This window comes from Lissotriton helveticus, chromosome 9 (assembly GCF_964261635.1).
Source record: "Lissotriton helveticus chromosome 9, aLisHel1.1, whole genome shotgun sequence".
Lineage (NCBI taxonomy): Eukaryota > Metazoa > Chordata > Amphibia > Caudata > Salamandridae > Lissotriton > Lissotriton helveticus.
This window is the reverse complement of record NC_136070.1, coordinates 326,478,980-326,501,326: the sequence shown is the minus strand read 5'-3', so window position 1 is coordinate 326,501,326 and position 22,347 is coordinate 326,478,980. Positions and strand designations below refer to the sequence as shown.

The window sequence follows — 22,347 nt, the reverse complement described above, 5'->3', positions numbered from 1 at the left end:
TGGTTAGAGGAGGCAGACCCTGAAGCAGAGGTCAGACCCGGGACCAGGGTTCAATTCCCGACGCGGCAGGGTCTTGAGCCCAATTATCCACGGACTTGATAATTCTCGTTTCGGTGCCTACTCGAATCATGGGTTCACACTCTGCAGATCTGGGCATTAGCCTGCTTAATCTCCACTACGGCCCCTCGCGGCGGGATGCCTGGCTTTCACCTTGGGGATGCCCAGTATGGGTATCTCACAGGGAAAAGCCAGGACGGGTTCCCAAGGCAAGCGCCGAGATGCCTACGGGTAATCGAGCGCTATATAAGAACGCATAATAATAATAATAATAATAATAACAGCCGTGACGGAGAGCTCAAGGCCCAAGGCCTTGGCCACCCTCATCAGCACCATGCTATAGACAGCCCCCTCCTCCGTAGCCACGCTAGGAGGGGAGGCAAAACCAGTGTTGGGCGAAGTGTCCAGACCACTGGCATCCCCAAGCTCTCCTGTCCAGTCCGCAGAAGACTGACACTCACGTGCCAGAGGGTCCTCAGACCCCTCCCAATCCCCCTCGTCACCCATCGCCTGGGTCGTAGAAGTAAAAATCTCCCATCAGCGTCGAGAGCGGCGCCGCTCAGACTCGAGGGCAGGACCAGGGACGGCGTCGTCCTGGGACGGCGCCGGGGGCGACACCCTTGGGGCCGGCGAGGTCGTGAGGTCGACCGGCGGCGACCCGGAACCCGGAGCCGGATCCAGTGGGGCCCTGCGGCGTCCGGATCGAAGTCACCGACGGCGCCGGGGCCGAAGCACCCGACGGTGCCAGGGCCAAAGCACCCGACGGTGCCAGGGCCAAAGCACCCGACGGTGCCAGGGCCAAAGCACCCGACGGTGCCAGGGCCAAAGCACCCGACGGTGCCAGGGCCAAAGCACCCGACGGTGCCAGGGCCGAAGCACCCGACGGTGCCAGGGCCGAAGCACCCGGCCCGCGTGGGGACCCAGTCGGGACCGCTTGGCCCGAAGGCGCCGCGGAACCCGACGGAGGAGCGAGCGACCTCATGGCCATGAGGAAGTCATCAATCTCCCCCGGCGTCGCGGTCTGCCCAGGGACCGGCGGGTATGGAGCAGGCTGCGACACCTGCGGCTCCGGGCCGTGTGGGCGGTGTCACCCGAACCCCCGGCCGCATCGCGCGAGCGTCGGGGGGAGTCAGAAGACCGATGGTGCCTTTTCGACTTCTTGTACCTCTTACCTGTGGACTTCGAGCCCAAAGACCGATGACGACTCCCGGAACTGCGGTGACTCCGGCCCCGCGACCGGTCCCTCGACCTCCTTTCGGGGCGGACTACCAAAGCTCGAGTCGCTTACGGGACCGCTCCAGTCTAGCTTTAGACATCAGGGCCCAGCAGTCGGAGCAGACTTGTCGTCGTGGTCCGGGCCTAGACAGTGCAGGCACCGGCGATGGGGGTCGGTAACCGACATCAGTCGGTTGCAGTTGGCGGAGTGCTTGAACCCGGGTATCCCTACCGGCACTGTCGGATTCGAGAGACTTCAAAAGTAGATCAAAAAGGATCGTAAAAAGATAGTCAAAAATTGGCTAGGGTACAACTTTTTCCAGATCTGCGCTTGCTGGCGCGGAAAAAAGAACTGACGTCAGCGCGCGGAGGCGGCGTCTAAGTACTCCGACGACGTCATCACGGCGCACGCGGAGCCGCGGACGACGCCTACCGACGCGCATGGGTACTGCTACGCAAAATTTTCCGGATCCAGTCTGACGCCTGGAGATATTTTAAGGTAAGGAATCTAATACTAACCTGTTTCTTTCAGATAAAGAGCACTGACGGAGCATATGGCCAATCCAACTGGAGCTCAATGGTATCCAGGGTCCTGCAAAACCAGTGTTAAATTGTTAAATTACAATACCCCCCCCCACACACACACACTGTCCAAAAACATCTTCCTGCCACTGGATCTGTATAAAAGGCTTCATAACAATGTAGAATATCAATTAAAGAAAAAATTATCATAAATAACCTAGTGCACTTCCAAACTCGTTTATCCACGACCACTGCAGATACAGTCTCATAAACCTTTCAGTGATTGGTATAGACAGTGCTACCATTAAAGTGTACCCACTCATATTATGGAAGTGATATGTTCACTGCATGTTACTAACGAAACCTGAGAGTTACACATGATTTCTTAATGGCACCTTGCCTTCTTTATAAAATGGAATGATAGTGGAATATTGGGACTACCTCTTTGACAATCCAAGCACACCTTCCGGCCACTATTCGCCGAACTCCGAAATGGCCGGCCTTAGAATAGCAGTTGATTGGACAATCAAAACTGTATTTTTAGCAACCAATGAACTCGAACTATATAATAAACAAGAGGAAGCAGTGGCCTTTGACATAAAAGTAACCATGAGCTGGTAAGGTAAGCAACTATTAGGCTGTGACTGAAATTTTCATAAGTTCTTTAATATTTATACCAAAAGCGAGCATATACCCAGAGTTGCCTTGGCGCTAGCTTGACTGAAACCTAATATGAGTGCTCATTGTGACAGTCAAACCCTGGACTATCGAAAGGCAGACCTATTAAAGGTAGATTGTTAGCTATACAATGGCTGACTAAACACAACTATATAAAACAAGTTATTACTTTTGTTAGGTCTTAACCAAAAACAGGTTGGTATTGCGGAGGCATTTTAATTTGGTATTTCGATGCCTTAAAGTGTTCTAAACATTCATTACAATGGATTCACAGTAAGACTGTGCTGAGTGGTTAACCATTTCTTTTACATTTTACACCAGGTTTTGAGATTGGTGTAATCTGCCGCTCACAGACTAGATTTTGGCCAAGCCAAACTAAGCATTCCATCCTGCCTGGGGTAGTAAATATGAGCTGGTTAAGAAGGCACAAGTGATTGCAATGGTGTGTAATAATATTAAAAATATTAACAGTAATAATAATAATAATAATAACAATACCAATAATAATACAAAGCACTACTATTACAACTACAACTACTAATTATAATAATGAAGAAACTAATATTAGAATCTAGGAGAAGGCCAGACTCTCTCAGGCGAGTCTACTATAAACATAAAACACTAACAAATAAAACGAACACCAAAATCCAGCACATGGAAAATAGTGAGGAAAGTGGAGAACCAGTGTTTTTATTATGTTTACAACACTTCAGATGAACTGGATGAAGAGGATAAAGCAGACATAGCATAATGTGGATCTTGTGCTTAAAACATGCCCTCCTGACCACAGGCTACTTTAGTTAAATGTGGTGTAATGATGCTTCAGCAGCAGTAGCTGGAAGTTACCTTTTAGACTAGATTGGTGTTATTACACTTCGAATGCTGAGCTCTGCAAGAAAGGGCATCTTCTGTTGTGCATCTACTACACTGTGCAGTGACTGTTTTGTGGAAATCGATGCTAAACCAAAAATTAAACAAAGTGGTTGTTGCTTCATTCATAATTGTTTTAGGAAATGGACCAACAGCCTATGGCCACAATTCTTCACAACATACCATAATTCTTTACAACTTACAAAGACTGCAAGGAAATTAGTCGCCAATGTAAAATAAAAAGTGCACATAACAAACTTCGGTTCCCCATAAATTATGTCACATCCCATTCATTAGTAAGTCTACTTTTGAAACTCTAGACCGTTTCTAGTAATTAGAAGTATAGGCTGCAGTGTCAATTTACCATTAATCACCATCCCCAGGTGGCAGTGCTCAGACATGATCTCAAGTTTGTCGCGGACCAAACACCAACAGTTACTCTCATCAAGTTGGCCAAATCTCAATATCCGCACCTCATTCATATTTATGTGCTGCTTTGAGGACATACTCAGTAAGTGAGCTAGGTTCCTGCCACATCCATACTGGTGGGACAGAACATATAAATGATCGTGATATCTCAAAAATAGGGTGGATATGTGTTTGCCCTCTTATAGGAGGGGGAAAGCTCTCCAGCGGACTCGAGGCACCCAACTTCAAGCTTTACTGTGTGGCGGCAGAATTCCAATGGCCGATGACGTTGCTGTGCATGGCACACTGCCAAGAAACTTTGCTTGTGCAAGAAGTACTGAAGGAGGTGATCACTTACGGTAGGCTCTCTGATGCAATTGTCCACCCACGGAATGAGATCGAACAAACGTCGGTGGCCCGCTCCTGCTGGTGCTGGTACGTGCAACCATAAGGGCCCAAAGTCCCATACAGGATTTACAGCGGCAGCGTAATGTAGCGCACCATACTGACTTGGCCCTGTGGAATGACGGGGAGGTAACACGCATGGGAAACCTCTATAATGGTACAATCATGACTTTCCAGGATATGGTTGACACCTGCGGGCTGAACACTGGTGAATTCTTTACCTTTCCTACAGTTCGGCATGCGCTACGCCGGACATAACACAATGGGGATGATGAACTGCCCACCTTGGTGATCCTGAACACACTGGTGACGGCTGCGGACACTCGACATGCCATCACAATTCTCTACACTTCACTGAAAATTCCTCTTCCTGACCATAAAATGAAGGTGCACGCTAACTGGGACGGGGTGCTACAGCAGCTTATCTCTGATGCGGCCTGGGCCCGTGCTCTGCTGCTGGTCAAGTGGATATTGCGCAGTTCCAGGTTCCGCTTCACGCAGTTCAACTATGTTCACCACACTTCCCTCTCCCCACAACGTATCCAGTGCATGTTACCGGCACTCTCCCCTGTGTGTCCTCACTGTAAGCTACAGACCTCTGACTAATTACACATGGTGTGGGCTTGCGCGGCATTACCGCTGGTATGGCTATCGGTCACCTCTGCAGTGGTAGAAATGTCGGCACACACTCTTGCAACCACCCCGCAAATGCCACTCAGTGGGACTGCACCCTCGTGCGAAATGAGATAAACCTACTGCTTCATTGACTTAGCCTTTGTTTTGTTCAAACACAACATAGCTATGGAATGGAAAGCTCCTGCCCCCCCGGAGCTCCAGCATTGGCCTTGTGTTCTGGAGGTGTGGACTAGGGCTGAGGCTCACACCCTCAGGCTGCTCAGTATGAGAGGCAACTCCCATATGGGTGGTGAATGCTGGGAGACCTTTTTACTTAATGTTGAGACCAAAACTGATGAGCGCCCACCATGAACTGCTCTCCTGAGACCTGCACGCGGCTACCAAGGGTTCACCTCATGTCAGTGTTAATACTCCACTATTGCATTCGGCAGCATGATGCAATTGCTCATGCATTATTTTTGCAAAATGCTGCTGTTGCAACACGCACACTGGTGCCAGACTAACCCTGAAATATGTCACGTTGACCAGATCGTTAAGTATAGCCCTCTACTTTCAAGACAGGATCTCCATCGGTGATACACCCTGGCTGAATACGCACATATACAGCAGACTACCTCACGCATTACTTGGAATCCTTGCAAAGCTTCTATTAGTACATCCCCTTCCCTTTTCTTTTCCCTTATTCCTTTTCACAATGCCAACAATCGACATAATACCTATTGTTGTTATTTCTCCCCAATGTAATCCAACCTGAGGGTAACTCTTATACTATGATATTGTCATCTCTTTGTAAAATATGTCCACGTATTAAAATGTTCAACGTACCACTACACTGTTGTGTGTGCTATGCAAAATTTTCATAAACAAATTCAAAAAAAGAATATGAGGAGAAATTATATTTTTCTCATATTGACCTCACCCAAATCGCTAATGTATAGGTTCCATCACGTTAGCCTCACTCCCCTCTCCAGTCTCCATCATTCCATTTCCATTCCTCTGCTGGATCGCCCTCTTACCTATCCCTTCCCTCCATTCTTCTTGCTCATCTTCTCCACCATCTACTCCTGCTTTCATCCTCTCTTTTCTCTCCCAGGCATCTTGTATTGCTCACTAAGTTGCAGTGATCCATCCTGGCACACTGACTGACTCCCACCACTCACAGCACTTCACGCGCTGCAGGTACCAGCCAGAGATAAGAATGTGGGTGAGGTAAGCGTGCATCTCACACAGCCACATGCTCCTTTAGACTCTATGCCCCCGGTTAGACTACTAGGTGGCCAGTAATGGCAAACGCTCAATTTGTATCTCTGAAATGGCTTTTGTATAAGACCACATTTTCTACTTGAAGGAATTACTTACTAAAACTATTAAAAACTGTTCATCCAACTAAGCCAGTGCACGTTGATGGAAAGTTGGCGCTGAACCAACATTAATTTAATTATCAGCAGGCTCGCTCAACATCAGCGAGCTGAGAATCTGGCTGTAAAGTGTCTATGGTGGGTCAAACTAACCTACCTCTGGTACAACCCTAAAGAAAAGACTTTGCAAATGCTCCTTTTTGGAGGGGTTGTTTTTCTGTGCAATGCAAATGGCTAGCTGGGTCACAGAGCACTTCAGCTGCAGCAAGAATGAAGAGCCAAAAAAGTAACTCTTTCCAAAAAGATATTCCATAAACATTCACAAAATTAAAACCCCCACTCATTTACCTATTTAGATGTAGCAAAATAAGTATTATGACATGTCGCGAACTTGTAGTGCCGCAGTCCCTCATTACATGAGCATTCATACGGAGACAACTCTGAATCTGATGGGAGGAAGATGATCAACAAACACGAGCGTATAATTCAAGGGTTAAATATTTAATATATACATGTCTAAAATGCTTTCTGTGCGGAAATAAAGCTCCCCTGGTACAGGACAGGATTAGAGTATGGAAGAATAAGTAATGTGTTCACTGTGCGACTAGTAGTAATATTGTGAGATTCGGTGCGTGATGCAGTGTGGCGCAGGCACGCTTTCCACATAATGCAAGACATTAGTTTATTTTATTTATAACACGCAGCTCCATGCACCACTTGATATTTATCCCCCGAAGGCAAGCCTTCTAGAGTCAATAACCGAACAAAAAAAATCTAAAGATATTCAACTCTACTCCTCTCTGAAGTACAGTGAGACATAATTTGCAGAAGAAGAGTCCAAAGTGTACGTTTGACCCAGCACAGCGAATCATTGGCCAAAAAACAACAATCGCCATTTGCAATGCCAAAATAAACAATTTAAGACTCCGCAAGAATAAACCTTGGAGCAATCATATCTGCACGAAGAACTGGACTCTGCTGCTAGGCTGTAATCTTCTGATAGGAAATGTTTGCTAATAATGATAACACAAAAAGTAATCACGGTCGGACTGGGACAGAAACTAGGCCCAGGAAACAAAATAAAAGTGGCTCCCTTTAGCAAACCAGATAGCTCAAAAAGTGGTACATTTGCAAATCATGGCAATGTTTACCTTATTTAGACACACTGCTTAGGTATATTGCAAGGTATAGGAGACTGCAGGCATTTGTGCTTGCTGCAGGCAATATTTATGGTATACGGGACATTAGCATTAAAAAACGACCCACAGACCATCACATAGACCCAAAACCTGTCAGACAAGCATTTACAATGCAATAGGTCTCGCATTTGAAAAAATTAGAGCTATTGACATTGTAAATGTCCTCTGTATCTGTGCTCTATATGGAGCAGGGATATGGGGATATAATCCCCAGATTGCCCAATCCATCCAGCAAGAGGAAAACAGGTACCTGAAACGTTTACTATGTCTCCCTGTTTCAGCGTCAAATGAGATCACTCATAGAGAGCTAGGTTTAAATCATGCCACAGATTTGATCGCACTGCGTCCTCTTTCCCTTTGGCGATCCATATGGGCTAAAAAAGAAACTAAGTTCACCCAGGAAGTAATTTTAGACTGTATTAAACTGGATCAGCACTCGAAAATTCCCTGGTTAAAACACATTTTCTCCTGGTACAAGATCCTTTTTGATCAGGACATGTTTAAAGATATTTTATCAGAATCTGTTTTAACGAAGCGTGACCTTAAAACCATCTTTATGGATCACGCAAAAGGCACCAGAACGAAGAAGTATGCTATGCAAAGTACGTTTAAACTGTATCTGGAGTATAATCTAAGCATAGGATTTTCATTCTATCTCACATTTGTTAATATTAACTCCCATCGCTTTGTTTTAGCACGCCTAAGGTTGGGTATAGTCCACCATTTGGTGGCTTTCCCTACTGTTAAAAAACCTGGGTTATGTCTGTGCCCATGTGACGGAAAATCTAAACAGAGTATCTGCCATTTTTTTCTATTTTGTAACTTTTATTCTGGTTTTAGAAAGTTTTATTTGAAGCAACTATTTTTGGAACACAGTACGTGCAATATAAGAGCTGCAATGCAATTGTTGTTTGACTTGTCCTCCCCGAATGTGTGTTACCGTGTAGCCATCTATATTCTTAAATGTATTGGGCATAGGAAATCAATTATTATATGAGCCCCCTTCTTTCCTTTTGGTAAACACATCCAATGAATAACTGTGAGTTACTGTTAAACTATGTGCATTTCTCTTATATGAATTTTATCCACTCTGTATTTTTTAACCGTTGATTGTATCCTTGATAATGATTATCTTCCGGCTTTGCACTTTTTCTTGCACTAATGCCTTTTTCAAATTTTCTGTAAACAAACCGCTGCTAAAATACCTAAGAGACCAAACAGACGTTGCACTTTATTTATAACTTTGCATATTTTGCACATACTAACTGCACTTTATGCTCAATATAGGTCTTTGCTGATTTGCACTTTTTTCTACTTGGCGTGTTTTAACTGCTGCTAAATAATACATAGTGACCAAATTTAATTCTGTTTATCAATGAGATATATCTTATGGACTTAATAAGACTGGCATGGATATTGATGTAATTTTAATAAGTTTCATTAATCAACTTACACAAATATGTTTTTAAACTGTATTGATATGTGTTGCTATATGGTTGTACTTGTACAAACCGAATAAAGCATTTTGAAACTTGAAACTTGAAACTTGACATTGTAAATGATAACGTCTTTTATCCATGTGTTTTTCCATTTGAGATCTTATAAGTGTTTAGCCATGCAGCATGTTATCCATTACTTTTGCACACACCCACAGATCGGGAGGTACACGGTAGATGGAGTATTGCTTAACATACTGGAGCAGAAGCATGTTCAATGTAAAATGATGTCCCTTTAGAGAGGCTGCAATGGCTGCAATCCACCACTAGATGTCCCTTATGAAAGCTGCAAGGGAGACCCTTTGCCGCTAAGTGTCCCTTCTGGATTAACTTAGTTTGCTTGGTATTGCGTTACGGTTGTTGAAATGTAAAAAAACGTTTAAACTGAAGCGTTTCAAAAAACATTACAATTGGAAGTTAACACAACCACAAAGTAAAAATGCATTACGGTCGGTGAAATTTTAAAAGGTATAAAGTGAAGCGTTTCAAAATAAATGACAGTCGGGGAAGTATGAAAGTATGTCACAGAGCACCGAATGTCTGATCAAAGTTCACCTGAAAGTCTTAAAAAATGCATTATAGTCGGCAGAATCGTGAAGCCTGAATATCGGGCAAAAGTTTCTATCACTCTGTTAGCAGAGTCCCTGTCCTAAACATATTCCAGACAGCTACATGGGCGTCTCTCCATACGTTCACAAAGCACGATTGTTTGGACAGTCAGATACACCTAGAGCAGCATTATGCCCGCTTAGTCCTTCAGGACTTTGTAATTTGAGTCCAGTCACAGACCCGCCTCTTAACACCTTAGGAGCTTGTAAATAAACCTCCCCAGTGCTGCGCTGTCCATTATCCAGTGCTGAACTGGACGTCCAGCGGTCGCACGCAGCACTGGGGAGGTAGTGCCCGTGACGACCGTTGGCCGACGGCAGCACTTAAAGGGTTAATAGCTACTGCATTGTTTTTTTTTATTTTTATTTTTTTTTTTTTTTTTTGAGTTCAACACTGCTTTATTGAGCATGATAGTAAAGAGTACACAGCTGTTCGTGCCTACAACCCGGAGGCCGGCAGCATAGTCTACGTAACGATACACAGCCTTGTAACCGGCATCCCTGAGGCCCGGAGGCGTAGTCTATACATGAACAAGGAGTACAGCACAGTCAGTCGTGTTAGGCACTGGAAGGATGAGCCGCAGTAGAACAGTGGTTTTAGAAGCAACAGTCGGTATCGTAACATTAAAAAACAATTAGAACCCCCCAACCATAAAGAAACCCAGAGGCAGTTCAGTCTTCTACGGAAGTCTGTGGGTATGAAATCAATAAGGCATCAGCAAAATGTAGAAACTTCTCATGATAGAACAGTAGCATTGTGGCACAGTCACTTCTTAAGCCAGTGAAGCTTTCCACAGTGGCAAACGCAGTGGCGTGGAATGTAGAAGTGGTACAGAAAGGCAAAGTTATGTGGGTGTGTCTGTTAAGATGTTAGAAGGAGGGCGGCCTGGCCGGCGGTGAGGGGGAAAGAGGGGGTAAGTCAACCTCAGGAAGAGGGGTTACAGCACCCAGGACTGAGTGGTGTATCAGATGTCGGACAGTGTATCCCAACATAAAGAGAGTATGTCCCAGTGTGCAGTGCCCAACATGTGTGGTATGTAGGGGGCCAGGGTCAGTTGTCGATGTAAGGGTCGGAGGACGCATCATCGGTCGACATCAGGAGCATCGTCAGAGGCGTCAGTCTCAGTGGATCGCGTTAGAAGATATGTCACCAGCGGACCCCATATATCTTTAGGTCGGCTGGTCAGAGGTAACAGCTCAGTAAACGTGGTGTATTGGTCTTGACAGTGGGTCAAATCCTCCAGCCATTCCTTGAACTTGGGCGCCCTGCCCCGGCCCCACCGACAGGCCACACGCCGCTTGGCCAGTAGCAGCGCAGTGTCAATGAATTTTCGGCATGTACTAGGGATCTGTGGCGTATATCCGAGAATTGTCACCAAGGGGTCCACGGGCACTTTGGTACCAGTCATGCCTTCAATGGCACCCGACACTTGTTGCCAGTAAAGTGACACCTGAGGGCACTCCCAGGCAAGATGCAACATATCCGCATGAGCTGCATGACAGCGCGTGCAGTGATCATCCCTCGCAAGACCAAATCTATGCTTTTTCACTGGCGTATAATACATCCGCTGTAGGAATTTGTAATGTATGATTTTCAATCTGCTGCTGGCAGAAATGCGGGAGGTGAGCGCACAGCAGTATAGCCATTGTTCGTCCGTGACATCAGTGGCCAGCTCAGCGGACCAGCGCGTCCGTGCGCCAGAGTCCGGCATCGTGGCCGCGCTTCGAAGTTGGCGATAGAGGCCAGAGACCAAGTGAGTCCCGTCTGGAGAACATAGCAAGAAATGAAGGGGTGGCAGAGCTTCCGGTTCATTAGGAAAGGAAGGTAAGATGTCCCTCAACCCCGCACGTAGTCGCACATAATAAAACAAGTCTAAGGGAGTGCGGGCATGTGCCGCGAAGAAAAGGTCTGCCGTTTTGAAGCTTCCGTCAGCAAATAAGTCGCCCCAGCAGGAGACATTAATCTTTGCACAGAGGTTACGAAAACCCCGTTCCCACAGTAGGGTGAGATGAGGGTGGTAGGTAAGCGGCAGTTTCGGCGAATAGGGTATGGGGCAGGACAACCGTTTCGCTATCCGGCGCCACGCATCCATTGTGCATGATACCGAGGTGTTCGGTGTGGTGATGGCCGATTCCGGACAGTGGAGTAGTCCACTTAGCGGAAGGGGGTGTACTATCCAGTCTTCTACCGCTATATGTGGCATGAACGGCGTGGGAGCCATCCAGTGGTAAGTGTAGTGCGCCTGCGCACATAGATAGTATTCCAGAAAATCAGGGACGTCAAAGCCCCCTTTATCATAGGGTAGAGTAAGCGTGGACCATTTAAGCCGGGGATTCTTGCCTCCCCAGAAAAGCCTACACACCTCCGTTTTCAGTGTCTTAAAGAAAAAGGCGCCTGGGTAGTAGGGAATGTTAAGGAAGAGGTAGAGAAAGCGAGGGAGAATAACCATCTTGATAAGGGATGCTCTGCCAGCCATGGAGAGCGGCATGGTGATCCAACGATCCACAGTGGAGGTCAGCTTGGTAATAGCTACTCCATAATTAGATCGCAATGTCTCTTCCCGATCCCGGGAGATACGGATTCCCAGATATCTAAGGTCCGTCCGGCACCACTCCAATGGGTAGTCAAGAGGAAAATCTTCCACCGCAGCCGTCAGGGGAAAGAGCTGGGATTTAGACCAGTTAATGTGTACCCCTGACATCCCACCAAATAAGATGAATTCCCTGAGTAAGGGATTCAGGTGTATCTCTGGGTGTTTAACATATATGGTGATGTCGTCAGCATAAAGGGATACGTCGATTTGTCGCTGTAGGCATTGTATCGCCCCGTCTCGGTGTAGTTGACGCAGGCGACAGGCGAGAGGCTCAACCGCTATGGCAAATAGTAAGGGAGAAAGTGGGCAGCCCTGGCGCGTGCCTCTGGTGATGTTAATAGGTTGCGACAGGCGACCATTGATTAATATCCTCGCCGTGGGACGGGTATAAAGCAGACGAACCCAAGACAGAAACAGAGGCGGGAATCCCATGCTAGCCAACACCGAAAATAAGTAGGACCATTCGACAGAGTCGAAGGCCTTAGTCGCATCTAGGAAGACAGCTGCGACAGGTGTGTCAGGATGAACCGTGCGTAGGAGAGAGAACAGGGTACGAAGATTGTGCGAAGTTGACCGGCCAGTCACGAAGCCAGATTGATCCGGTAGGACGATTCGAGTCATTAGTAAGGATAGCCGGGTGGCTAGAACCTTAGCGAGAATTTTTACATCACAGTTCAGGAGAGAAAGGGGACGATAAGAGTCGCAAGAACAGGGGTCCTTACCGGGTTTCAAAAGAGAAGTGATAACCACTTCACGCATGGAGCCAGGAAGAATGCCATCACTAAGGGACTCCGAGTACACTTCACGTAACACTGGAGCCATTATATCGATATAAGCTTTGTAAAATTCGGCAGGGATGCCATCCAGCCCAGGGGCTTTACCATTCTGAAGGGACATAATGGCATCACGGATCTCGTCAAGTTCGAAAGGCGCCGCAAGGAATGCTCTATCCCCATCGCTTAGCCAGCAGAGCGCAACATCCTTTAAATAGCTGGTATAGGACGCTTCGGAGCTCGAGATAGAGGTATATAATGCATGATAGTGTGCAGTGAATGTGTTGAGGATTTCATCCGAGTCCCTAATGGTGGTGCCGGAAGCGTCTTCGAGTTCAACAATAACATTGCGACCCTTAGGGGCCTGAGTGAGCATTGCGAGTACCTTCCCAGGACGATCTCCTTCGCAGTATTTCCTGGCCCGCCAGTGTTTACCACGAAAATTGGATTCCCTGGAGACCTCCTCCTCATACTTAGAAAGTGTCTCCCTGAAAAGTGCATGCAGTGTAGGGTTAGTGTCTTCCACCATCCGGCATTCCAGGTCCTTTAGCTCTCTCTCTAACGTATCAATGGTGCGGAGTATGTCGCGTAAGACTCCGCAACTTTTAGAGATACAGTATCCCCTAACGGTGACCTTAAAGGCCTCCCATATATGTTCCACCGAATCTACAGAGCCCTTATTTCTAGGGAAAAAAGCGGCTATCTCTTCAGCTAGTTCCGTGCGAAAGACGGTGTCGAGCAATATGTTAGGGCGGAGTCTCCAGTGTGGTCTAGGGTTATCCCATCCCGGCATGTGGAATTGAAGCACGACAGGACTGTGGTCAGAGTATGTCCTGGGTAAGTGTCTTCCCCCTGTTAATGTTGATGCTATCTCCCTGGTGACAAGAATATAATCCAGGCGTGCCCATGTTCCCGTGTAAGACGTGAAGTGTGTGCCTTCCCTCCTGAGTGGGTGCAAGTGTCTCCAAGCGTCAAGCAGCTCGCCCTCTGTAAGCACCCCCTCCAGCGCCTCACGTGCTCTAGGTTTGTAAGTGCATAGCCCATCCGCCCTATCTAGATGTGGCACTATAGCCAGGTTGAAATCGCCTCCCCAGATGACGTGATGTGAGCCCACAGCCATGATTTTGCCCCAGAGTGCAGAGAAGAAGGTAGGATCATCCGAGTTCGGTGCATATGCAACAGCAAACGTGACAGTCTCCCTCCCCAGCCTGCCCCACAACAGTGCATACCGCCCCTCACCATCCATCAGTTCCCCACATTTAGAAAACGGAACATTGCGGGCCACAATAATAGCCACCCCTCTCGCATATGTGGAGTACGAGGAGAAAACCCGATCCCCAGCCCATCTACTCGCAAAAGTAGGGTTAGCACGTGGCGGCAAGTGGGTTTCCTGTATCATGGCAACCTGCACATGGTGTCTATCCAAATAGGCTAGTACATTACGACACTTCTTAGCATTATTTAGACCACGAACATTCCAAGACATAGTCGTCAATTGAGAGTTAGCATTTAAAGTAGCCATAGGTAGGTTAATAGCAAAAACAACAGTACCAACCAGTGCAATAGGCGTAGGTCAAAATCATTCCATCTAGAGAAAAGTACAATTTGGTGCATAATGTGCATACCCAGTCCCAGTAATATTTGCCTCGTCTCAAAACTGCCAACCCTCCCTCCCACCCCAGCATCCCAATCATGCCGGTAGCCGATGAACCCCCCCCATCCTCCCCCCACCCAACCATCCTCTTCTAGTCCCTGCAACAACAACAATAAAAACAGTAGCAGTCCCAGGGGGAACACCCTGTAGGGGTTAGGCATAGAGTGTGCACAGCACCCTCCCGGCCCATAGCTCCCATCTGTACCACCCTCGGCGGAGCATAGGGCCTAGAGAGTGGGCCTCGATGTACATTACCACAGGTGCGTTACTCCCTCGCAGGTTCGAAGCAGGCAGTCAGCGCAGCGTCTGCAGATAGGATGATGGGCGCCACGCAGCATGTGGAGAGAAATGAACCAACATAGTTCGCACGAGTATTCAAGGAGCATTCTGTGCCGGCGGTAAGTCCTCATCAGACGCCTCCGCCTCAGCTTCTCGTTCTCCTCTACGCGCTCTCCGCAGTGATTTTAAGAAGTCCTCAGCCTTCTGTGGATTCGTGAAAAAGCGCTGTGTGCCCTGATGCGTGATCCGCAGCTTAGCCGGATACAGGAGGGCATAATCTACTTGTGCCTCACGCAACTTCTTTTTCACCGGGAGGAATTTACGTCGTTCCTCCTGCACCATCGGGGTAAAGTCCGGATATATGGAAAACTCAATACCATTGTAATTCAGCGAGCGCTGAGTGCGGGCCGCTCTCAGTGCAGTGTCCCGGTCTCGATAGTTCAGCAGTTTAGCTATGATGGGCCGGGGTGGCAGGCCAGGTTTTGGCATAGGCGCCAATGACCGGTGCGCTCGTTCAACAATGAATTGGGGTGAAAAAGCTTCTTCACCGATTGATCCCTTGAGCATCTTCTCGACGTACAGCTCCATTCTGCCTGTATCTGTGGATTCCGGCACATTCGTGATTCGTATGTTGCTCCGGCGGCTGCGGGCCTCCAAGTCCTCGTTTTTAGCCGCTATAATGCGAAGCAAATTGTCCATCCGGGCCAGGTGCGTCGTGTGTGTCGCGGAAACATCCTCACCATCAGAGACACGTTGTTCCATGGTTGTCAGTCGCTCCTCATGGCGATCCACTTTGTGGACCAGTGCGTCCAGTCGTGCAGTGACACCGTCCACCTTTTCAACCACAGTGGCGAATCCTTGCCGCATCTCCTGAAAGAGGCTGTGAAGGTCCAGATCAGTTGATGGGGGTGTAACAGCCCTCGAAGGACCGGGACCGTTGGGCACTGATTTGGCGCCTTTTTTGGCGCCATCAAAACTCAATTTCGCTTGGCGGTTATCCGGGCGCCCCATGATGGCCGTGGTATCCAGTAGGCGTGATCGCCTTCCGTAGGGTAGGAGGTCAGTGTATACAGGCCGGTAAATAGACAGGTAGCCGGTAGTCTTGTCAGGCACTGAAAGTCATGGAGGATCCTAATAAGGACATCAAGGAGAGACCGCAGCCAACGTCGGGGGAAGGGCGCAGTGTCCTAGCCCGTCTCAGGTCCCCCAGTGTCCTCTCTGTAATGGTGGGGTGCAGTAATCAGCGGAGGCCAGAGTGGTCAGCAAGCTGCAGCCATGAAGGAGCTGGTGCGACCCACCATGCAGCTAGGAGGCGAGCCAGTGGCTGTGGAGTATAGCGGGTGTAGCCTGTGAAGCCCGGGCGTCTCCCGGTTGAACTGGACGTGGCGGCTCGGTACCGCCCTGGGAGCAAGGGCGAGAGGTCTCAGCGCCGCGTCAAGGCTCCGTGCGGCCTCCGCTCTCCCGGTGCGGGGCCCAGAAACCCGCCCGCCTCCCAGACACGCGAGGAGCGCTGCAGCGCTTAACCCGCACCCGGCGGCAGAGTCAGCTCACCCGCGGTCCAGGCGTCGGAGGTAGGCAGTCCCCGATGGCAGAAGGGTGCGGGGTAGAGAGGCCTCTGCACCCCGTCCCCAACCGTCGGCTCCTCTCCTGGTTGCAGATTCAGCTTCGGGCGGATGACGGAGGGCGCGGCCTAACCCCTCGTGGTCAGCCGCGGTGTGCCGTAGTGCTCAGTAGCCGGGTCCGGGCGCCCTCAAAGATCAGGCTATCTCCGCTGCAGACAAATGCGGCAATATCTTCCGTTGCACGGGTCCCAGCAGCTTCAAACTCGGGTCGAGTGTGAAGGACGTCGTCCTGCACCCTGTGCTGGTACTTGAGGGAAGAAAAAACACCTTGTGGCACAGGATATATGTAGGATCTTGCAGTGAGGCACGGGAGCTACCAGCCTAGGCAGCCATTCCGCTTGCGCGCCCTCTAGCGCCCCCAATAGCTACTGCATTGTTTGTATACAATTATAGGTCCCAAGAATTGTGATCGTTACGGTGTATGATCAACATGTAACTTAAAGGAGTGCTGCTGGAGTCTCAATCTTTTGATACAAGTTGTTGCACACGGATGTATGCTAAATAACACCTTCAGGTGGTAGGTGTTTTGGGCTAAGCAAGCACCCGTTTGTACAGACTTAAAATATTTTTTTTACTTTTTCACGATAATCTTATAGATGACTAGAGTGTATTCTTGAATGTGCGTACATTCCCTGTTGAGGGATCACTACCACCCTTGTGTTTAGGTACTGCATTGTTATCTATTCATAAGCGGACGAACCTGCTGCTCTATCAGAAGAACAAACTACTTGCTTTCTTTAACGCTCTTTCTTGTGGAGACTATCTAGCCACAAATTCCTCACCGACCCTCCGGCTCTCCTTATTCTGTGATTGGGCACTTCCATTAATAAGAACCCAAGGCAAGGAATCAGCACATTGGTCACATCAATTTGCTTTAGGGACTCTGCATCTGGAGGTACAGACGCTCTCGAAAGCAACTGACAGCATGCAGAGGGTGGCACCTACATAGGCACTGCATGTCATTGCCGGAGACGAATGGCGTCAGTGTGAAGCTGCATGTGCCACCTACTGGCATGTAGAGGTTCTGCTTTAAAGTTTCTTGATCAATGCTGGCACTAGGGAAAATTCAAAATGTGAGGATCCTGCAACCAGATAGAGTCTCTACCAGAAAGTGCGTTACCAAAGGTAAGTAACTTGTTCACTAAACTGTGCAGAGATGAATCAGCAACTCAACAAATGGCAATAACAGTCTTAGGAATCAATGGACAAGGGTAACAGGTGAGCTTCAAAGGTATGGCGGAGGAGAGGGAGGAAAATAAAGGAAATTGGTACGTGTGGGTGGGAGAAATAAATAGAGGAGTGGGTATATCAGTGAGAAAATGTAAAATGCTACATAATCATAAGAGAAGAAACAAAATAAAAGGACAAGAAAACATGAAATATGTCGGCATAAGATAGCTCTCAAATGCCATGTAGGATAAACGTAAGACACGCAAAGAGCAAATACACATAAATGCAAATGAGCTCAGAATGGAAGCAAATATTGCTCAAAAAGAGCACAGCTGGAGCACTGAGTGGGATTAAAAATGAAAGCAATACCTACAAAAGCCACAAAATAAATGAAAGTGGGAGGGAGACCGAGCTTAGGGACAAGTGCACATAAAAACATAGAAAACAGTAGTGCAGTAGAAAAAATTGTGGAAAAAATTCAACTTCGTACAGAGAAGAACGAGAAAGGAAAGTAAGCATTTACTGGCAAAAAAAAGTCAGAAAAGCAATGGAGGACGCAAAATACTGCGGAAAAAGTGAAATTAACACAAAAGCAGCGGAATCAGGAGTGTGACAAAAGTGTATTACAGAAATATATAAGCAATGGCAGGGTCGGAGGCAACAGACCAGGACAACGGGCCTAAAAAGCAGGATCAAGGATGGAATAAAATGCAAGGAGATAAGTGACAATGAAGTCAAGCAACGGTAAGCAATGGGTGGGCTGTAAATTCTTGGTAAGGTCACAATAGGATTAAATGTCAGGACCGAACATCTGAGCACTGATCTTCTTCAAATGTTTACAAACGTGTGGCTGAAAGGGTCACAAGATGCATGCAAAAATAGAAATTTACACTAAAAACACAAAAATGCATGTTCACAAGCGGTCAACCACTGAACAAAAATGCACAATTTTTACAATGAATCTCTAAAATGCTGCAAATTATGTTGGGCTTCCGCCCACACTTCAGGCACACAGCAGTAATACAAAAACCATCAAAATGTTTACACTTAAAAATTTCAGAACATTTTCTATTTCTTTGTGAACCGCCTGTACATTTCGTGGGGGAAAAATGAATTTGACAACATACAAGCACTGCTTGTAAGGCTCAAGGAATGGGCTCCTGAGTCACTGGGATTGTAGTCCAACCCAAGAGCCTCCCAGGCAGAAGTCATTCTGCAACGGCCATCTAAATTTCTTCACAATGCACATACTTTATATTATATGTCAGTTCAAGTTATTTTCGGATTTATAACCATTAGAGTTTGTCTTTCCTGTGAATTATCTGCATGAATAAATCATGTACATAAGAAATTGGACATTTGGTGATGTTAGATTAAAAGCTACATCTGAGAGACACATCCCTTCCCTCTTTCCATTCTGTACTCTATCTAAGACACTCACATTCATGGTTGTAAATAGCAATTTTTGGGGTAGCTCAAACCGGAGAATTCTATCCTATTTATGATCAGGTATTGATTTTACTCTGCTGGCAGGAAAAACAGCAACTTTGAAAGTCATATGGGTTAGCCTGGCTTCAATTCAGGCTGCCTTTTTGTCCTGTACAATTAGAGAAATTAAATTCAGAAGGAGATAGGGCAAGTATCTATTTGTCTACTACAATGATCTAATCTGACCAATCCCAACATACAAGAAATCCTCTGCCGCCCCTTCCCCAACCACGCAAGACTAGCACTCCAATTTGGAAGCACATAAAACGAAAACAAAAAAGTGTCAGCATACTGTCCAGTTGCAAATAAAAGAGAAAGCATGGCAGAGAATCCACATTTTCTAGACTTTACACTAATGTTTTAAATATCAGTATTACTCATCTGTAAGCCTTAGAGTGACCATTCATCACCGACCTCTGCAGCGACGTGAAGGTCATTCGTTTGAATCCCAGCACGAAGATTCAGCTTTCAATCCTTGCGAAGTCGGCACATGAAGAACCATTACATTGTATAACCTCAACTTATTTACTGTGCTCGGAAACGAGGCGTGAAACGCTCTAATACAAACAGATTATCATCGAAAGCTGATTGTACGGAGATAACATCCAATCAGAGTCCGATCCGTGAAGGTACACAGATCTGCTGTGCAATGCTAGACTCGGAGAAGCAAAACTACGACGAACCTAAAGCCCAAAAAGAAACGGATATACGTGTACATTTCTAGTGTATGAGGGTTTCACTAAAGAACCTGTACTTTACAAAGCCGTGCACAATAAATCCGTGTGCGTGAACGCGCCTTTGCTAAGCACTAGGTAATAAATATGTACAAATGAGGTAATCAGAGGTTGCAAGACGCCTTACCTGCTGGACTCCACACAACACAAGGGCTAGTAGGGACGAGGAAGAAAGGGCGCTGCCAAGGTAAAGGTTTCTCTAGTGAGGGTTACTGTGAAATGCAAACACGCCCTCTGACAGTAAAACAATAAAACAATGACTTTGAAACAGGAAGAAGTGCTGCTGGCTCCTTCAGACGCGACTCTCAACTAATAACTAACGGGGAAGGCTGGGGAGGGAAAGTTACCTTTATTTAGGACATCAGCATTCATTTGAAGTGGAGAATACTGTACACAAAAGTCGACAACAGTTTTAAAATCAGATTTTTTTTCAAATCCAACACATTTTACTCAGTGGTCAAAGTGCATTAAAAAAGTATGTGACCTTTGATGGTGTGCGCAAAGGGGGCCGGGTGAGTAGGCATGGGGTCGTGATCAAAGGCATGGCTAAAATAAAATATTATATTACTAAAATAAGGCAAAACGTAAATGAACAATACATGCAAGTTCAGTTAATCAGTGGGAAATGCACTATGGTACATTATGAAATCTCTATTAGTTAATGCGCGGCAGAGGTCTGTGTCTGTAACCAGAGAGTCTCAGTATTGAATTCTGCTTGGTGCAGTGGAGAATAGGGACTTGTGCATGTTTAGTGCTACAAGGTCCCACTTTATGACAGAAAGCCCTGTGAACATGCAAGTGATTATTTGAAACTTGTGTTATACACAATATATGATAGGCTGCTACAAAATGTGCAAAAAACTTTCATATAAAAAGTTGCTTCCAAAATATAGATTTTAGTAATAAACAAACTGTGATAAAGTATTTTGTTTAACTGCCCCTAAAAAAACATACACTTCTCAGCATACCAGGTAAAACCCTTGCAATGCCAATCAAAAAGAATAAATATGTGCCTTCAGGAAGCTTCAAGTGATTTCTCAATTCAAGCTAATACTAGTTTTGAAGCACCCTTTACATTTGCAGAGGGATCAGTTGCACACATTTACATTTCTTTCAGGCAAGCAGGCACCCTGGCAAAAAGGGATTGTTTAGCTGGCTCCCCCTCAGTTTCACAACACAGAAGACTCCCTGCCTTACACTTCTGCTAACGCATGTCAAAGCTTAGAATTAACCATCTCGAGACCGTTACTTCACAAAAAGTTGAGGAAACTGTTTATCTTAAATCATAAAAACGTATGAGAAGGCCTTGCCCTCCAGATCCCGGTCATCTTGACAAGTGACTGTATTACTTTTATTTGGTGCTGTCAAAGTGTTAAGTATACAGATTCCATTTCAGGAACCAGGAAAACCATAGCGGTCCATACAGAAAGTTGTGGTGCAGGTACCCACCAGAGATGCATGGAGTTGAGTCCACGCACATGAAATGAGTGTGCTCAGAGGAGAAGCAGTATGCATGAGGCAGTGGAAGGAGGCCAGGCGGGGGTGAGGCTTCATAGCGCCCAGCTCCAAATGCCACACTCAGCATGGAGCCTGGTTCACCAATTTAATGTTGGGGCCCTGGTCATATGAGCAGTTCCTTGGCAGCGAAACGCTGATCGCGTCCTCAACATGGCCTTTCCTAAAAGCATGGTAGTACATGGAAAAGACAGTGAACCGAAGAAGTCACCCAGAGTCAAAAACAATCAAGCAACATATTCATCCATTTTGTGTAGCGCCAACCAGGTGCAGGACACCCATGTTTGCAATTCTCTGAACCCTAAAAGCAAGGAGATAGGGAATAGTTATCGTAGGCAATGTTGGCCGATGTCACATATCATTGGAAAGGCTGTCGCAACCTTATTGAGCCTCCCTTTACAGTCACACAAGGTAAAACTTAGCAAGGAGTATTATCTAAGCAAATATATGGTATGCAGTGCATAGTTTCATATACAGATCATATGCAGCAATCTAAGAAGATTATATTCAGGTTTTCCTGAAAGGAGGATGTCAAGAAGAGGCCTTATTACTTTGGGTTCTATAAAAAATGGAAATATGAAAAACTGTTAAGCAATTTTTCCTGTTCTAAGAAAAGGGCATATTTTCTACGCGTTTAGGAGTTGACCCTGTGAATAAGTCAAAATTACATTTAAAAACAAGAGGATATTGCAGAATTCTTCTCCCTCCACTCTGTCCATAAAACACCTTTTACGAGCAGACACTTCGAAAACAATAAACAATAGCACATTAAGTATGTCCTTAAAACTTAAATACATCGATAAAGCTCCCTTTCACACCCCAACCTGAACGTGAGAGGATGTGGTGTAATGGCCACATATGCCAACTTTAGAGCTGGGGAAACAGGTTCGAGTCTCAGCATCAGCTCAACATCCTGTGATTCAGGCAAATCACTTAATCTTCCAGTGCCTTAAAAGCATGAATGTGTCCTTGTGTAATGTAACTGGCGCTCATGCAAAGCCTCCAATACCTTGTTTGCGCTATATAAAATCTGTGTTCTCAGTGTGAGCGAGTATTCACAGGTGTT

At 46.5% G+C, this 22,347-nt stretch overlaps 1 protein-coding gene across 2 annotated transcripts in view; it reads right to left on the bottom strand.

Moving 5' to 3' along the window:
- Window positions 1–22,347, bottom strand: part of SPATA7 (spermatogenesis associated 7) — a 504,965-nt gene that overhangs the window by 423,262 nt on the left and 59,356 nt on the right. The window contains exon 1 of one of the 2 annotated variants that reach the window (XM_078660015.1): window positions 19,894–19,989. The exons of the other annotated variant lie outside the window; for it this stretch is intronic. The gene's annotated coding sequence lies outside the window, so the exon portion shown is untranslated. Of the gene's footprint in view, window positions 1–19,893; window positions 19,990–22,347 lie in introns of those variants that run through there. 2 annotated transcript variants of the gene reach the window in all.